The 16678-nt window shown below is 36.7% G+C and overlaps 1 protein-coding gene and 1 non-coding gene across 4 annotated transcripts in view; both read right to left on the reverse strand.

Annotated features, from left to right (window-relative positions):
- The window catches only part of LOC123321652 (lachesin), a 437549-nt gene that overhangs the window by 257457 nt on the left and 163414 nt on the right, over positions 1-16678 (reverse strand). The window lies entirely within an intron of this gene.
- Positions 1201-1274, reverse strand: Trnan-guu. Its single transcript has one exon. It is a non-coding gene; the product is annotated as a tRNA-Asn (tRNA).

Here is a 16678-nt window from a genome sequence, read left to right on the forward strand (position 1 = left end):
GAATTCTAATAACTGACAGTTGTTCTAAACCGAGATCGAACCATGGAGGATTGTGTCAAGTATTCAAAAGCTAAATAATAATTAAACCATGCGTAGAGAAATATTATTGTGTTATTCAGCCTACTTTACTCAATCAGTTGAAATTCACATATAAACTATATTTTCATAATATCTGAACGAATCTGAGGGCGGTGTATGATGTATTATATATTTCTGGAACAGGAAAAAAATGGAGATCATTTTAAAGGACTGTTTCCATAAGAAAAAACACAACTTTATGTTGTAGCTCAGCAAATATACCTGTTAGAAAAAATCATAGTACGCCACTGGATTGCTATCCAAAAAGTGTCTGTATAATGTTTTTTATTTCAACATCCTAGCACAAACAGGAACGGACATAATGATCAAAGTTGAAATCGCCCAAATTTCAATTTTGGCCTATAACTCAAAAACAAAAGAAGATAGAGGAATGCAGTTGATGGCATTATTAGTTTCTCGAAAAAAGACGACATGAATGGTACATTCATTTTCCTCTATCTCGTTGGGTTAAAAAGTTTTAGTTCAGGTATCACCAATTTTGCCCACCCTGTACACCAGCGTAAAAAATATACAAATTTTACCTAGTATTTTAGAATTACCTATTGAATGTTCAAAGGGCTTCCAGAAAGTGGTTTCCATATTCTTAATCAGACCCAAAAACACGAGACTTTTTGATAGTAAATATAAAGATTGACTGAGTTGGAATCTGGATTTTCAAACAATACAAAAAAAAACAAAAATCTGGCGAATCGTTCACTAATCTAACTTGGGAATATACCTCTTCGTCGTAATGCATAAAGGGCAAATGATTGTCTGGATTGGTGATAATTCCCACTGATTTAGAACCGATTCACTATTAGCTGTTACGTTTAAAAAAAACGAAAATTGGATCACTCTGACCTCGAATCATTTCGCAGGACCTATCGATACAGCATCTCGATTCTTCTGCACTTTCCATCTCCCTTTCATGATACACCTAGGATTACGGATTTGAATTCACCCAGATGAAGGATTCAAATCGAAGGAGTGTGCATGCCAGAAAATGGCTCACGACTCTCAAATTCCATATGAATTCATGTCTGGAAAGAAATGGAACTCTTCATGGAATGTAAGGAAGGTTTTAGCGGCATGCAAACAGGAATTGAATTCTGAAAAAAGTACCACCCAGAGCAGGATTCGAACCTACGACCCCCCGATTAACGGTCAGGTACTCTACCAACCGAGCTAACCCGGGCTGACGTGAGGATCCATCTGCATTGTCTGGAAACAACTATCCTCAGAATTCACGTGTTAGTATTATCACTTTCGAACTGTGGCGTTCGAAAGCGATTGGAAATGTTATAGGTGGGGGGTCGTTGGTTCGAATCCTGCTGTGGGTGGTACTTTTTTCAGAATTCAATTCCTGTCTGCATGCCGCTAAAACCTTCCTTACATTATATTTTCAGACACTAAAACTATCATTACAATCTTCATGGAATGTTTTTCCATGAAAATTCCAAGGTAATGAAAAGTGCCGGCTTTAATTGAGGGATGCTTTGAAAATCAAATTTCCTGAATAGTTGTTGTGAAGTGATCAATGAGACAATTCAGAGAAAAAGTCTTCCAAATGTATCGGTGTAGAGGAACTGGCCATATAACGTATGAACTCCGCCAGTCTAAGAAGCTGATGGATCTTTCACCTACACATCCTGCAAAAAGTTCATGTCGAGCAGGGCAGTCGACAAGATTCCTCTGAAGGTTGTTTCAGCCTTCTTTTAGTCCATTTCCCAAGTTTTTGCAACACAGCCTCGCTAAAAGTTGATTCAAGATTTTCTTTCTCGTCCCGTAGGAATTGCTGCGTGGAATGCCCACAAGAAACAAACAAGGCATTAATATTCAACTAGTAGCAAGAAGTTCAATTATCGCAGTAATAGAAATGTGTTTTGCTCGGTTCATTTCTGTTTCACTTACGACGGAGTTTAATGTCGAGTTATCGTGATCGAAGGTATTTCGATTGGTTTTGGTATTTTTTTCCTTTACAATCGAAGGGACTATGGAGTGGGTCCTGATAAAGTTCGGTACATATTTTTATTGGCTCTCCATTAACCTTTGGTTTGAAAATTAATGAAATATCCAATAGATGTGAGTGAATTGAGTGCTTCTGAAATAAGAACATTGAGACGAGACAGAAATTTCTCGACTTAGTGGACAAGAAAGTTGGTAGCAATTGAATCAAATTTCATCTTTATAAAAATCAAGTTTAAACAGAGTATTTCCAAAGTTGGGGCTTTTTTATAGATGGTAGAAGCCATGAAAATGAGTCATTTCACCAAAAAACTACTTATATAAAAAATACCCTTCATCCTTAGTACAGGGCTCGGTACAGGGTGCATGAATAACATCTCAAATATGCACGAAAAGTTGCAGAATTCGAAATAAAATTGACCTGATCCAGCATTATTCTACAAAATAGTAAACACCGATTGTATGAATTCCTTGCATAACATTTTACTCAGCCTGTATAAACCTGTCACTAGGTAGGGTTAGTTACACCATGTTTAACTCGGGAACCACTCGATCGATATCTATGAGCTTTTTTATCTTGGATATTTCAAAACCACGAACAGCAAAATAACTATTTATTATGATGTTATTTTGGAAAAAAGATCTTATTTTCCCGTAAAATGCGCGGTTCTCGAGTAATTTGACTTAACAAAATATATCTCTGAAATTAGGAAAATTGCGTATATCACTGTGTAGTGATGTATAGATTGAGCTTTTTATTCTGAAGGTAATTTTGTTGTCATTGAAGTGTTCTATGTTTGTTGACTTGGCGAGGAAGGAAAACCTTTGCACGTTCAGAGAAAATATCAATTATGGTATGAAATAATATAAAAGGTTGAATGGGTTATGTTTGAATCTGGTAACTCTTGTACGAAACGAAATGGTTGCAAGCTGCATCGAAAATGAAATGGAAATCAAGAGAAGAATATTCCATATTTTTCGCCAAAAAAATTGCGGTTCATTCATTGTAATTTGGTTCACCAAATGGAATGGAAAATGTGCGTTTATGCTTATTTTTTTATTAAAGTAGCTCATTTCCAAGCTGAAAATGATTTATTTAATGCTTGTGTCAGGTTTCCAGAGGTTGCGTAGCTGATTATGTTAACTTAAAATTGCTGCATCTTTTTATCTAGGCCGAATCGGAAAAAAATGGTAACCGAAAATGTTTCATTCGACTGTTGAAATATATATATATACAAGTCAAAAACTCAACTGGCACATCCATTCAGAATGAAAAAATTCAATTTCGTTTTTAAAAGTATGTAATCTTCGAGAAAATCGCTGTAAAATAATTTAAAACTCAATAACAAATTGAATCGATCCAATAAAAATCAGTATGAGTTATTTCGTTAATCTGGTCGCCTTTTTTCTGAAGTTTGGTTATTTGCATATGCTTCATGAATGTTCTTATTTTGAAATGAGGTCAGTTTATCAACGGCAACAAACGCTGAGGCTAATAGGGCTATCGGAATGCTACAGGGGGCTTAACTCAGGTTTTTGTAGCGGAAAGGCTCCAGGTCAGCCAAAGTGTGATATCTCGACTTTGGAATAGGTTCAGGGAGACAGGTTCCGTGTTGGAAAGTCCAAGGCTTGGTGGGCGACGAAATACAACCCTTGCTCAGGATCGTTTCATCACCGTTTCGGCGAGAAGAAACTCTACACCTACGTGCAAAATGCTCTTCAATAGGCAGATGGGGTCCAAGTTTCCATCGAAACCATCAGACGACGGTTAAGAGAGGTGAATCTAGGTTCTAGAAGTCCATTAAGAGGAGTTCCATTAACACGTGACCATAAGCGTCAAAGACTGGAATGGGCAAGGCAACATATCAATTGGAACGATCAATGGTGCAGTGTCCTTTTCACTGATGAATCCAGATATGGACGATTTTCAGATTCTCGAAGAATAAGGGTATGGACAATCCCATGCATACCCCGTAATCGTCGCTATGTCCAAGAATTCCATCCATTCCGAGGGGTTAGTGTTATGGTATGGGCCGGGATATGTTTCAACGGGCGCACAGATCTAAACATTTGTCCTGGGAATATGACCGCCCTAAACTATAGAGAGCATTTCATTGACAATGTTGTGCCAAATTTTCATGCTGCTATTGGTGAAACTTTTGAATTTCTAGACGATAACGCTAGACCGCACCGTGAAGCCATATTTGAGAATGCGCGCGAGGAACTTGGTATTCCACGTTTACCAATACCTCCGCACTCACCAGATTTGAATTGCTTAGAACATGCATGGGATATGCTCCTAAGAAGATTAGATAATCATCAACCTACCACAGAATACTTAAATGATCTGAGAAAGCTTCTGCCCCGTTTATGGAACCAAATTCTTCAAGAAATGTTCAACAACCTCGTGTGTAGTATGCAAAGAAGATGTCAAGCTGTTATTGATGCCCGTGGAGGCCATACATTGTTTTGATAGTCTTAAAAAGCTTGAATTCTCTGGAAATAAAATTTCATTATTTTACTCGGTTTTTCTTAAGCACCCTGTTTACGCTGCAGACCTACAGGCTAAAATCAATTTGCAACTTGAAATCATATCAATATGAATTTTCATCACAAAAATCTTATTTCAACTATACTTTTTTGCAATTTAAGTCAATATCCCTAACTCATGTGGAGCAGTTCATTTCATATCAATACACAGTCACCGCTTATATAGTCCATTCATTGAACATAATCACAATGCATAGTTTTAAATAATTTGCCTTGGTTTACTAGTGATGACTAGTAAGGAACTAACATATTTTCTTTTTTTTTCAGATTTTTCTTGGATAATTATCGTTACTCCTGTTCTGAAGATGAGTGAATTCTTCGACTGTGTGTAATGAATGAACTTTAGAACTACTTTACGGATTCTAATAATTCATTTACGAGTACCATCATTACTTATCAGGATTGAGATAGGCCACACTTTATATCAGTAAAGATATGATCCAAGATGAAATAATGACAACCAATTAGCAAGTCAAAAAAATTCTGTGAATTTCGAGCCAGAATGTGACAGAATTATGCGACATACATAAAAAATGTTTGAAAACAACTTTCAGAACTCGAAAATATCTACAAAATTGTTCGGGATGTCTTATATCAAAGTTAAGTATAGCCCATTATAATTATTTGTATTCCTTTTTAATTTCGATTTCATTTTATATGATTTGTTATCTCAGCTTTGACTGCTTGTTGACTGGAAATCGTCAATCGGTAATTAGGGAAATGGATTCGGCACTCAATATAGACTATCTTCTGCTGTTCAATATACCTACTGGGAATTGAATTATTGCAAAGTCACGCAAAGACAAGTGGTCGTCGTTAGATGTTAGATATGTATCATAGATCTACGGAAGGCGAAGTTTAAGTTTCTCCTTATGGAAGAGAGATAAAAATATTTGAAAAAATTCGTCCGAAGTACATCTAATAAAACCATAAAGGTGAAAATATGAAATCGGAACTCGATTTAAACGAGTCCATTTTCGCCAATTCTTATCAAAAATACCTGAACCACCATCATTTGGACAGGGGCTACTTCAAATTCATCTGACACCGATAACGGGATTCATGGAAAGTTATTCGAATCAGTTTACCTTCACCCACCTGAAGATGCTATTTTGATAGCGAAACACGTGTCGTGGTATAAAAACTCATTATGTGAAAATCGTGTAATCTATTCGAATCAGTTCTTTTTCAATCGATAGCCTGATATCGTTAGTACGCGTTTGTTGCTAAATGGCTTAAAGAAGTCAATTCTCATCATTATACTATTTCCCGATGAAAAAAACCCAAAGGACGGAACAAACCCTGTCATCTCGAATCGGGAAGCCGCATAAAGGACATCTGGAAGAAGTAGAAACCCTGTTTATCAATAAGTTTCAATCCTCACAACCATTTTGAATCATTCATTAGCCTGCTCATTCAATTATTCCCCTCAATTCGCTTCAAAGCATTCGTTCCATCAAGATACACGTTTATCCGATTATCCCGCGGCAACCCCTCCATATCCATAGAAGTACAGTCTGAGTGAGAACAATGCATCGACTCCAAGAAGAGAAATGACACAATGTGAAATCTACGCGGAGTTTCGAGTCATCATTTTCATCGATATCTAGCTCATAATCTCGTCGAAGTTTTTATTGCAGCTTGCACAAAGCACCAGTTACCTGACGAAGGAGCTCTTCGGAATTGAAGCGAACGCAAAAAGCCTATTCGACGCTTATCAAAGCTCTTCTTATCTCGTTAATTACTCCATCAGACTTCTTGACGATGATCAGCTGGAGGAGCGTCATCTACTCTAGTTTAATTCGATGTATAAATAGATCTGCAAGGGTTTTACGGATAAGATACGTCTCGAACTACATGTCGTGTATTATCTCTTCATCGTTTAACGTTTTATGACGACAATTTGTGATCGAACAAAAATGACCCGGTTCGCTTTTATCTTTCCCCGTTTCGAAGGGGAAAAATTGTAAGTGTCGGAGTAACTCGTCTGCGATTATGATGATGGATTATTTTTTTCCTGTTCAGACGAGTGAAAGGAAAACATTTCGCCAGCTCTTCACTCTCCGCACAATTTCACATCGTTCCTTTCGGTCAGTTCTATACATTCCTCTCATCAAAAGACCCTAGTTTGTACAATCGAAATGATGATGAAATAAGGGTACTGTGGGGAGAAAATGCCAAAGCTTATAATGCGTAATCTGAGAATAACTGGTTCAATTGTTTATTTTGTTGAAGAGAGAAACAAAGTAACTCGTACATTGGGTGATATTAGGGGTGCTAAATGCAGAAGGATTTATTGTTAAAGAATGACTAGATTCGAAGCATGCTATGATTATAATTTCATAGTTTCACACTTATAGTTTTGTGTTTGTAGAGGAACACGTTTTCGAAAAACTGTCCACCTGGTCGATCTAACTGAAAGCCCTAAGCGCAAGACAAATTTGAGACCCCTACTTTGTAGGATATAAAGATACAGGTGGTCCAACGTAAACTTAACAACTTCATTTGTAGAAAATCGCTCGGACACATGTTGCGACAACTAATTTTAAAAATCGTGTCGTCTATTATCTGACACTAAAATTTCACTTCAAGAAGTCTGTCGATCATGAAATAGCAGCGAAAATAGTGAAAGAGCAATGTGGAATTTAGTATTATTCGTATTCGACACAATTCAAAGGTATTTTTTGTCCCAAAGATTAGACGGACCAATGTACCTTAGTCTATCGTGAATTTTTAAAAACGTTCCAAGTGTGTCAAAGCGATTGTAAATTTATAGTATAATTGAAATGGTGTATTCCGTAGAAGAAAGGGTGGAAATAATAAAATTATTTTTTACAAATAACGACTCTGGGCGAAAAATTCGGCTAAATTCAACCAACAACTTACGTTGTTGGTTAAATTTGATGCTACTGGTTCAGACGGAAACAAAAAGAGAGTACATGAAAGAGACGCAAAGAGGGACGTGGCTGTCTTAGGTCATGTAGCAATGGATCTTACCTTAATTTCAAGTAAATTGTCCGGTGTATCTGGTGTTTCACGCACAATAATCATGAGAATCCTTAAACAACATAAATTGCATTTTAATAAGATACGATTGGTTCAGGAACAGAATGAGGATGATCCTGACTCCCGACTCCAGTTCTGCGGTCAGTGAAATGATTAATGGTAATCGAAAAGACATGTTCGATATCTGTTTTTCGGACGAGTGTCCATTTAACCTAAGCGGCATTGTAAACCGGCATATGTGTCGGTATTGGTCAGATGAAAATCCAAGATTATTTCGTGAGGTGCGCACTCAGCTTCCTTAAAAATTAAATATCCAAATTGACTTAGATCTATATACGACTGTCTTTCCAGGCCGTTTCAGTTGGAGAAGCTTGAGAAATTAGGAGTTACAGGAATAACAAAAGAGTGGATTAGGTCGTATCTTTCTGAGCGCTCGCAAAGGGTATCAGTTGCCAAGGATGGTAGAGAGGTAAGATCTGACGTACTTGAGTCAGATTTTGGTGTTCCCCAGGGTAGTGTTTTAGGCCCAATATTGTTTATAATTTTTCTAATTGACATATGTGATTTGAATGAGGACATGGTTGACCTCTTTCGTTGATGACACAAATGTTTTTGTGGAAGGATCCGAGTTTGATGATATTAAGGCTAAAGCATTGTCAGTATTTAGTGATATAAAATTGAGGTTTGCTAAAAATAAATTAGTGTTGAATGAAAGCAAGACATCAGCGGTTATTTTTAGTACTAGCAGATCAAAAAATAAAACAAAAGAAAATACATTGAATCTGGATGGTTGTGAGGTGAAAGTTGAGGATGTGTGAAGTTTCTGGGGGTGTACCTGGATGGTTTTTTTGGGTGGAATCATCAAATAGATCACCTTGCAGGAAAGCTTTGTTGTGTGGGATTTGGTATCAGAACTCTTTCAGGATATTTGAGTGTTAAAAATTGAAAGATAGTATATTTTGCTAATTTTGAGTCCTTGATTCGATACGGTGTTATTTTTTGGGGATCGAGCAGTGAGGTGGAAAGAAAAGAGTGGTGAGGTATATTTTCTCGATGAGTTACCTTCAAACATGTAGGGGAATTTTTAGGAAGAATAAATTACTTATTGTATTCGGGATATATATTGTTGAATGTTTAGTTTTCTTTTTCAAAAATAGAGATATGTTCTCTGTTCATACAAGTAGGAATGATTACCCTATTAGATCATTGAGTTTTCATTACCCAATACATAAACTGTCATCATTTGAAAAGCATTCTTCATATGCATGTTTCAAGTTTCATAATAGATTACCTGATAGCATAAAGATTTTAAATAATTTAAGAATTTTTAAGAGGAAAGTAAGAGAACTTGTCATTGAATAGGAGCCATATTCTTTGATTATGTGTGCTAAATGTTGTTGCTTGACACCATTTCTTTTATGTTTGTTTAGATACTATGAAAAAAAGATATCTATCTATCTATCTATTCATCCAGCCCTCGTGCAAGTACTGGAGAATGCAGAAGACCATAAAACGATGATTTTCCAACTAGATATGTCGCACCACCTACTTCGTTCAACCGGTGCATCAGTTCTTAGATGAAAATTTCCCTCAAAACCTGTATTGTAATAAGGGGACGTATTGAGTGGCCACCCAGATCACCTGATCTGGCTCCACCGGACATTTTTCTACGGGGTCACCTGCAATCCAAGATTTCATGATTCGCGAACTCGGATCATTAATGAATACCGTCAAATCACACCATCAATCTTTTATCTTTTTCAGCAAAACTCATATTACTGCATGGTATTGGATGGTGTTCCCTTTCAGCATTCAATAAATTTATCACAACAGTAAGTACTTTTTCACTATTTCAACTGTATTTTCGTTATCGATCAAAATTTTGATCAGATAGGAGTCGATAAGATATTCAACATGAATTTTCATAATCAAAGGGCTGTGCTCATGTGCTCACCCCCGTTAGGGGGTTGCAGTAAGGGGGTGCAAAGAGAGATTTTCGAAATTTTCATTTTAAAGCCGGTAGATCGAGGTGTTGATTTTCCGCTGAACCACACTGTATAAATAAATGGCGAAGGCCTATTTTCAATTAGATGAAATGAGATCAGTTTTATTTATTAATAAAAATTAATAATACAGCTAATTAGTGATTAGGGGGTACCTTCAGGTCTGAATTAGAGAGACTTGAATGGATTGCACTCATTTGACATTGATAGTGTCACTATTTTAGATACTTATAGACACTAGACTAACATCCAAATTATCACAATTGTGTACTTAGATTTACATATTATTCGTTCTTTTCTTTCTTGATATCAAATGATTATGCTGTTATGAAGCTGTTCAATTCATTCTAATTCCACAAACTTCATCTATTCTTGCTTCATCCTTGATTTTTGAAGGTGACACTATCAACTGACAATTGACAATATTATTCACATCGTCAGTTGGTCCCTATTACTTCAATTTTGTAACAACTTTCATAGGAATTTGTTTTTTTTGTTCCATAAATATCTCGAAGTTTTGTGTATTCTTTATTTATGTTCATTGCCCTGTCATTTGTATGTTTGATTTTTCATCTGCAGTACTTGTTATACAGGATGTTGCACGGTGGAACAATCCTACTAGACGTTCAAAGAACTGATCACAATTTTGTGCTGCATTTTAGGGTTTCAAAGAAAAAAAATTTCAGACCTCTGGAGCTTCCGGTTATACAAGAAATAGCCTACCGCTTCTTATTTCAAATAGCACACTCAAGAGGTATGTGAAAAGTAGAGGAACAAGTGATGTCAATGATTTGATCACAGCTGTAAAGCACTACTAATTTTCCGTAAATGCTGGAACTCTTGCTCGGCAGGTCTGGTTGATTTTGTATTCGGAGCATTGTGTTTTTAATCCCATCTTTTGTGTAATCCCTTACGCTTTCTCCATATGAAATTGTGATTTAAAATTTGTGAAACTTCGTACGATTAATTGAAAAATATGAACATGTGCAAACGCCTGTCAAGTCGATGCAAATCTGCCTTTGAATCAACACCTTGTCGCTCGACACTATATCACGAGTGCCAATCTCAACTCCCCAAAGTTAATTATCACTCCAGTGCGTTCAAGAGCACAACAATTAGGTCTGAGCGACAGAATACCAATAGGTGCGGTCCAGTAGATAGATGATCATCGTAGGGCGCATGGAATTTGGATGAATTCGTAATCGACTTCATAAGTCCCCTACACCTATGAAGAACACAGAACGTTCGTTCAGACTTCATCTGTTTATGGCCTCCTAATTCCCTGGCCGGACCAATCTGGTATGGCTTCGTATGAGAAGTTTAATTAAAGTTAAGTAAAATTTACCATTTCATTATCGCTGTCATCTTCGTAAGAGAATAGAAGCCATTGACATTAAATTTTTATTTCCCAACACCTTCAAACAATTATTCTAGATATAACTTTAAGCTCTCAGTTATTCACAGTTCACATCAAATTTGTATAATATTCTAAGGGATAGTAGTCGGGTAAGCAGTCAAGGGCAATGAAAGATTATCAATGTGGCCAAGCTTTCAGAAATTGTCATTTCCTTCTCCAGGAACTGTATAATATTGTTTGAAGAACTCCTACCTATCTATACCTCGATCTATACCATCATGAGAGTGTCAGTCTTCTTTCGTGGAAATAATTTTATCCCCCAATATATTCTCGAGATATCCTCCTTTTATATTCAAGTTACTAGAACAACTGAAATCTTTATATGATTGGAGTTCTTGTTGAGTAAAAATAATACCTACGCTTGTTACTGGAAATGACCGAAGAGCTGAATGAAAATTGAATATTTTTGTGGAATTCTTGCTTTTCCTTATTATTCCAATTTATATTATAGGTCGGATACAACAACGATGTTTGAAGCTTCTGCATGCTTTTCTCCATAAGGTCAAGGTTATATTGCACTGCGACAATATCTGACAAGAGTCAAATATAGAGTGTAGAGTCCTTTATACAAAATAACGAAGTCGAAAAAGTCGTTGATGAAATTAATCTCTATACGACCCTAGATCGTGTGTTATCTGCGTATCTGTAAGCCACAAGATGATGCTACGAAGTCTAACTCTCTCAGCCATTTTAGTGCTATTTGATGAGGAGATAATTTGACGTCGCGACGTACGTTCGACCTAACTTCTTGTGGATCATGATCAACAGCATCTCTGGTTTTGTTTGTTTTCTTGTTGTAAAAACGTTAGACAACGTTGCAAAATCTGTGGAACTCACAGTCGAAAACACAGAATGAAGTGCAGGAGATGAAATGTTTTCCTGTCATTCTGTCAAAGATATCACTAAAACAGTTGCGAGACCCGTTTTGTCCAATTGCAATATCTTCAACTCTGCATCCTAGTGTTGAGTATTCAACTCCATATAATGGCATTATGAAATTTCATTTCATTGCTGTATCCCGTCACCGAGAATAAAGCTACAAAGAGAGTCAAAAAAAAAACAAATCGGTGCGATCAAGCTTATTATTTATTAGGGCTGCTTGCGACTGTGTGCCCTCCTGTAACTGAGTCAGGCAGTCGTTACTTGAGTCTCAATTGTAATACAACTCGCGCACTGCAAGACTTCCGCATTTAAAACTTTGTGGATCCATCTGATGTGCATTATTTGTCTTAGACAAATGCATTTGTTCAAGCTGTTCAATATGTCGCCTGTAGGGCGTCCAGCTTTCGCTTCCGTAAAGAAGCATTGGGAGGACCTCTGCATTGTAAACAGCTGCCTTGGTCTTCGGATTGAGGTCGGGATTTGAAACACTCTGTCCTTTTACTTTCAGAATGCACATGGTGACGAATTGATAGGATTGTATATTTCCATGTCCAGGTTAGCCCTAGTATTTATGAAGCTCCAAGTATTTGAACTGTTCGACCTGTTCTAGAATTTCAGCCTCTAGGCGGACATATGTTTGAAAGCTTTCTGGCTGACCTACCAGGATTTTGGTTTTGTCAGTATTGAGTCTAAGAGCTGAATCTTCGTATATATGTTTATAGGTGTCCAACATTATCTGTAGATCCTCTGAGCTGCTAGCTATAAGTGCACAGTCGTCTGCCTATTGAAGTTTCGTGATAAACTTTGTACTGGTTTTTCTCTGAGGCGCTTCAGGTTAAACAGGCTTCCATCAAATCTGAATCTCATTTCAACACCTCTTACAGGCATACTCATGTCAGCAATTATTAAGACAGCTATGGCGAAGATATTGAACAGTAAGGACGTTAACATGCAGTCTTGTTTTATTCCAGAGTTGGTTAAGAAATAGTCGGTTATAGAGCCATTATGCTGTATTCTAGCGGTGTTGTTGGTATGGAGGCTTTTACACACTGCTAAGAATTTTTCGGGTACTCCAAGGCGTCGCATGATTTTCCATAGCGCTCTCCGATTCACCGAGTCGAAGGCCTTACTTAAATTCATATAGGCTGCAAAGATCCTTGATTATTGCTCACGGGCCTTCTCTTGCAGCTGTCGCAGTGTTAAAATTAGGTCAACTGTACCTCTATTGCTTCGAAAGCTGCAGTAGGATTATGACATAGGCGATACGCAGCTGATAGTTGTTGGTCCTGAAGAGTCTTCATACATATCCGAAATATCTTGCATGAAATAAATAGATCACCTAACTTAATTAACTAATTTTGACGAATGGGATGATATGCGAAATTAATCCTTGTCCAGACTGTGATAACTTTGTGATTTAACTTCTAGAATAGGGGTTAGATCTAAATAAGTGCCATATGATTTAGATGGCGCAGTCTTTTTCTTTGAATTTAAATGAACCTTGCAGCGGCTCCAAACAGCCAAACAATTTTTTTTTAGTGTATTTCAAATCTGTTTCACCACCTTATGTAATTCTGAAGATTCCGTTTCATACTGGTGCATTAGTTGAAATTGAGCTTTATCCTCTTCGGATTGTGAAGCTCGATACTCAACAGTATACTGCCGTTTGTGCTGCATTCGAACTGCTCCATCTTCTTCTAATTGTGGGGCTCGATATTCAGCAGTATGTTGCCGAATTCCCTGCATTCGATCTACTGTATATTCTTCTGGATGTGAGGCTTTATATTCTTTGATATAAAGTCGACTTTCATTCATTTTTTCAATCACATAAGTGTATAATTTCTCATATTTTCTGGCTAGTTATTTGTGTTGTCTCATTTATCATATATGTTTCAGGAGTAATGAATAATATGGTTCTTGATATTAGTAGTTTTTTTTTAATAAACGCGCTTCACTGACAATAAGTCTGTCTCTTCAAAGTTGCTGTACAGTTCGAAATTCAATTCGCCTTTTTTTTTGCGGTTTCGTTAAGTGGCGAATTGGTGAAGGCGTCGGTCTTTTTTTTTCATGAATATCTTGGATGAGATATTCCTACTTTTGACAAAATTGTATTGTCATCGTAGCCCTTGGAAGGTGTGCAAATTTTCAAGTTAATCAGACTTTTTGAAAATGGTGGAAATTTCGCACACATCCATATCAAATTAATGAAAGCGTAAAGCCTGTTAATAAACAAATGTATTCGACAAGGAACATTTTTTCATATCCTTGTACAACAAAATCTTTCTTTCTATTATGCTCGGTGCTATAACCACCATTAGTATAAATTTCAATAGATATCCGCAAATTATAATGTTATTTGAAAAATGTATTAATGAATTCGTTATGTTGCAGTGGAATCAATTGAATAGACAGTTAATCAGGTCAGTCAAAAATGATGCCAACCGACCGAATAAATCAACTGATAGATCTATCTGCCTTTATTTTTGGTTACTGATTTATCGGAATTGATTTAAATTTGAACGAGATATGTTGCAGTGAACCTTAATTAAGTTACACATTTAAATATCAGGTTAATTGATGGCTCACGTAATTTCAGCAACATGAAATATTGCTTTAGGTTGTATATATCCCATCGTTGTTACATCAGACTATACATCTATTGGTATTGGTATGTAACAGGAAAATTTTCGGGAAAAATTGAGTTATCCATTTTTGCATTTGTGGATTGATATGACAGTCGAAGTTTTTTCAGTTCAAGGTAGCTATTGCATGTCATGAATTATGATCTTCGTGAATATTTCTTCAGTCTGTGATAATCTGCCAAATTAAGCTTCTTTTATAGCAGATGATTCCATGATGAGAACGTTTCACCGAAGCAGAACAGATGCTGACCATGATTTCGGTCTCATTTGACCCCGCCAGAGCAACACAACTACTTCTGCGATGTAAAACGCTTGGAATTGACGGACCCTATTATTATTATTATTTAAAACGGGGTCGTTGTGGCTCGGTTAGACTTTCGGGAACTGCTACCATATAGATCTTTCGTTTCTACCCTACTCATTCATAGGAACCGAAAGGAGGTCGTCAATGGTGTTGATAAAACCGACAACATCCTTAGGGGTCTTGACCGTTACCTCGTGAGTATCCAGGACCGGTCTTCCCATATGAATGGTTCTTAGGCAAGCCAGCATACCATGTGTTCAGCTGTTTCTGCTTTTGATCCGCAGAGCCCACAAATCTCATCTGCTGACTTTCCCATACAGTACAAATGATATTTGTACCGACTGAGCCCTGTCAGCAGTCCCACCATCACCTAAAGCTCAGCTAGTGACAGTTTTAGCAGTTTTCTGGTGTAGGTCGGTGAAATCATCACGAATTCCTTTGACTGAGTAAGTCCAAGAGTGTTTGTCCAGAGGGTTATTCTGTTGTTCAACAACCATTGTTGGACCGCTGTCTTATATTGCTATTTTCCAAGCCCACAAAAAGGCTCAGGTCCAGCAGGTGTAAACCTTGATGCTCTTTTAGCAAGTTCATCGTCTTTTTCATTTCCTTCAACATCACAATGCCCTGATACCCACAGTAGAGTCACCTTATTGCCTCTGGCCAGTTGCTTTATGGTATTACGGCACTCTGTCAGCAGAACCGGCCCCTTATTAAATACTGATAGGAGCTTCTGATTATGGTCAAGTACTCGATTCAGATCGTAGCTCTTGTTGATATTGATATCAGCGGGTGGTATGCATCTCAATTATATCTTATTAATGTATTTATGGTCTTCCTGGTAAGGCGTTATCTGTTTCATGATCATTAATTTTGTTAGTTATGACTCTGATTTCTCAGTGAATTCTACACATTATACAGATTGGTTCAAGTTGGATAACAAGACGATATGAAATCACAAAATACATCACTTTTCAAACTGTATAGTTTATTCGGGAATCATAGTATGGTAACGCATTGTCGTATTGCCTGGCCAGCAAGATCACCATATCTCAATACTTTGGATTTGTCCGTATAAGGATTTGTTAAATACAACATTCACAAGACTTCAGTCATTAATATGGCAGGAATGCCATTGGAGACATTTCCCGCGGTATGCTGTTGAATACAGTGAATAATGTTAGAGAAAGATGTGGAATTTTTTAACAGAATGATTGTACTCAATTTGAGAATTTTTCATGAGCTATATTGAAATTGATATAGAAATTCTGCTCGATAACTATTCAAATTGAGTGTAACATGAATTAATTACATGATTTTATCGAAGTTATAGATGTTTCAGCTAACAAATTAAATTCTATGAACGGAAAGTTTCATTTCATAGATATGGAGATTTATCGAAAGTGAACAATTTTGTTATCAATGGTTTCATAGAATTCTATCAAAAATTTAATTTTCACTAAAATGGTGATTCTGGCTTGAGTAGGGAAGCAATATATGGACATATAAATATATTTTTGAAAAGCTATTATTTTTCTGTATAACATGAGACCAAAAAAAGGTTCCATCCATTTTTAAAGTAAAAAAGTTATTGTAAACTATGATTATTGTGTCCTCCACGGTTAAACCAAAAAGAAATACACGAATTTGAGATAAGTTAATCGTTGTGGTTGTAATATAAAGAATTGGTGTTCCGTGGTTGGTATCTGACAGTTCATGACTGGGCCTTTTTGAGATTAATATTTTCTGTAACCCTTAATTCTGGAATTTTCTAACGTTGTTTGGTTTGGATGTGCTTTTATATGATGAATTTTATTATTGATAACTGATGCTA

This window comes from Coccinella septempunctata, chromosome X, assembly GCF_907165205.1.
Source record: "Coccinella septempunctata chromosome X, icCocSept1.1, whole genome shotgun sequence".
NCBI classification, from domain to species: domain Eukaryota; kingdom Metazoa; phylum Arthropoda; class Insecta; order Coleoptera; family Coccinellidae; genus Coccinella; species Coccinella septempunctata.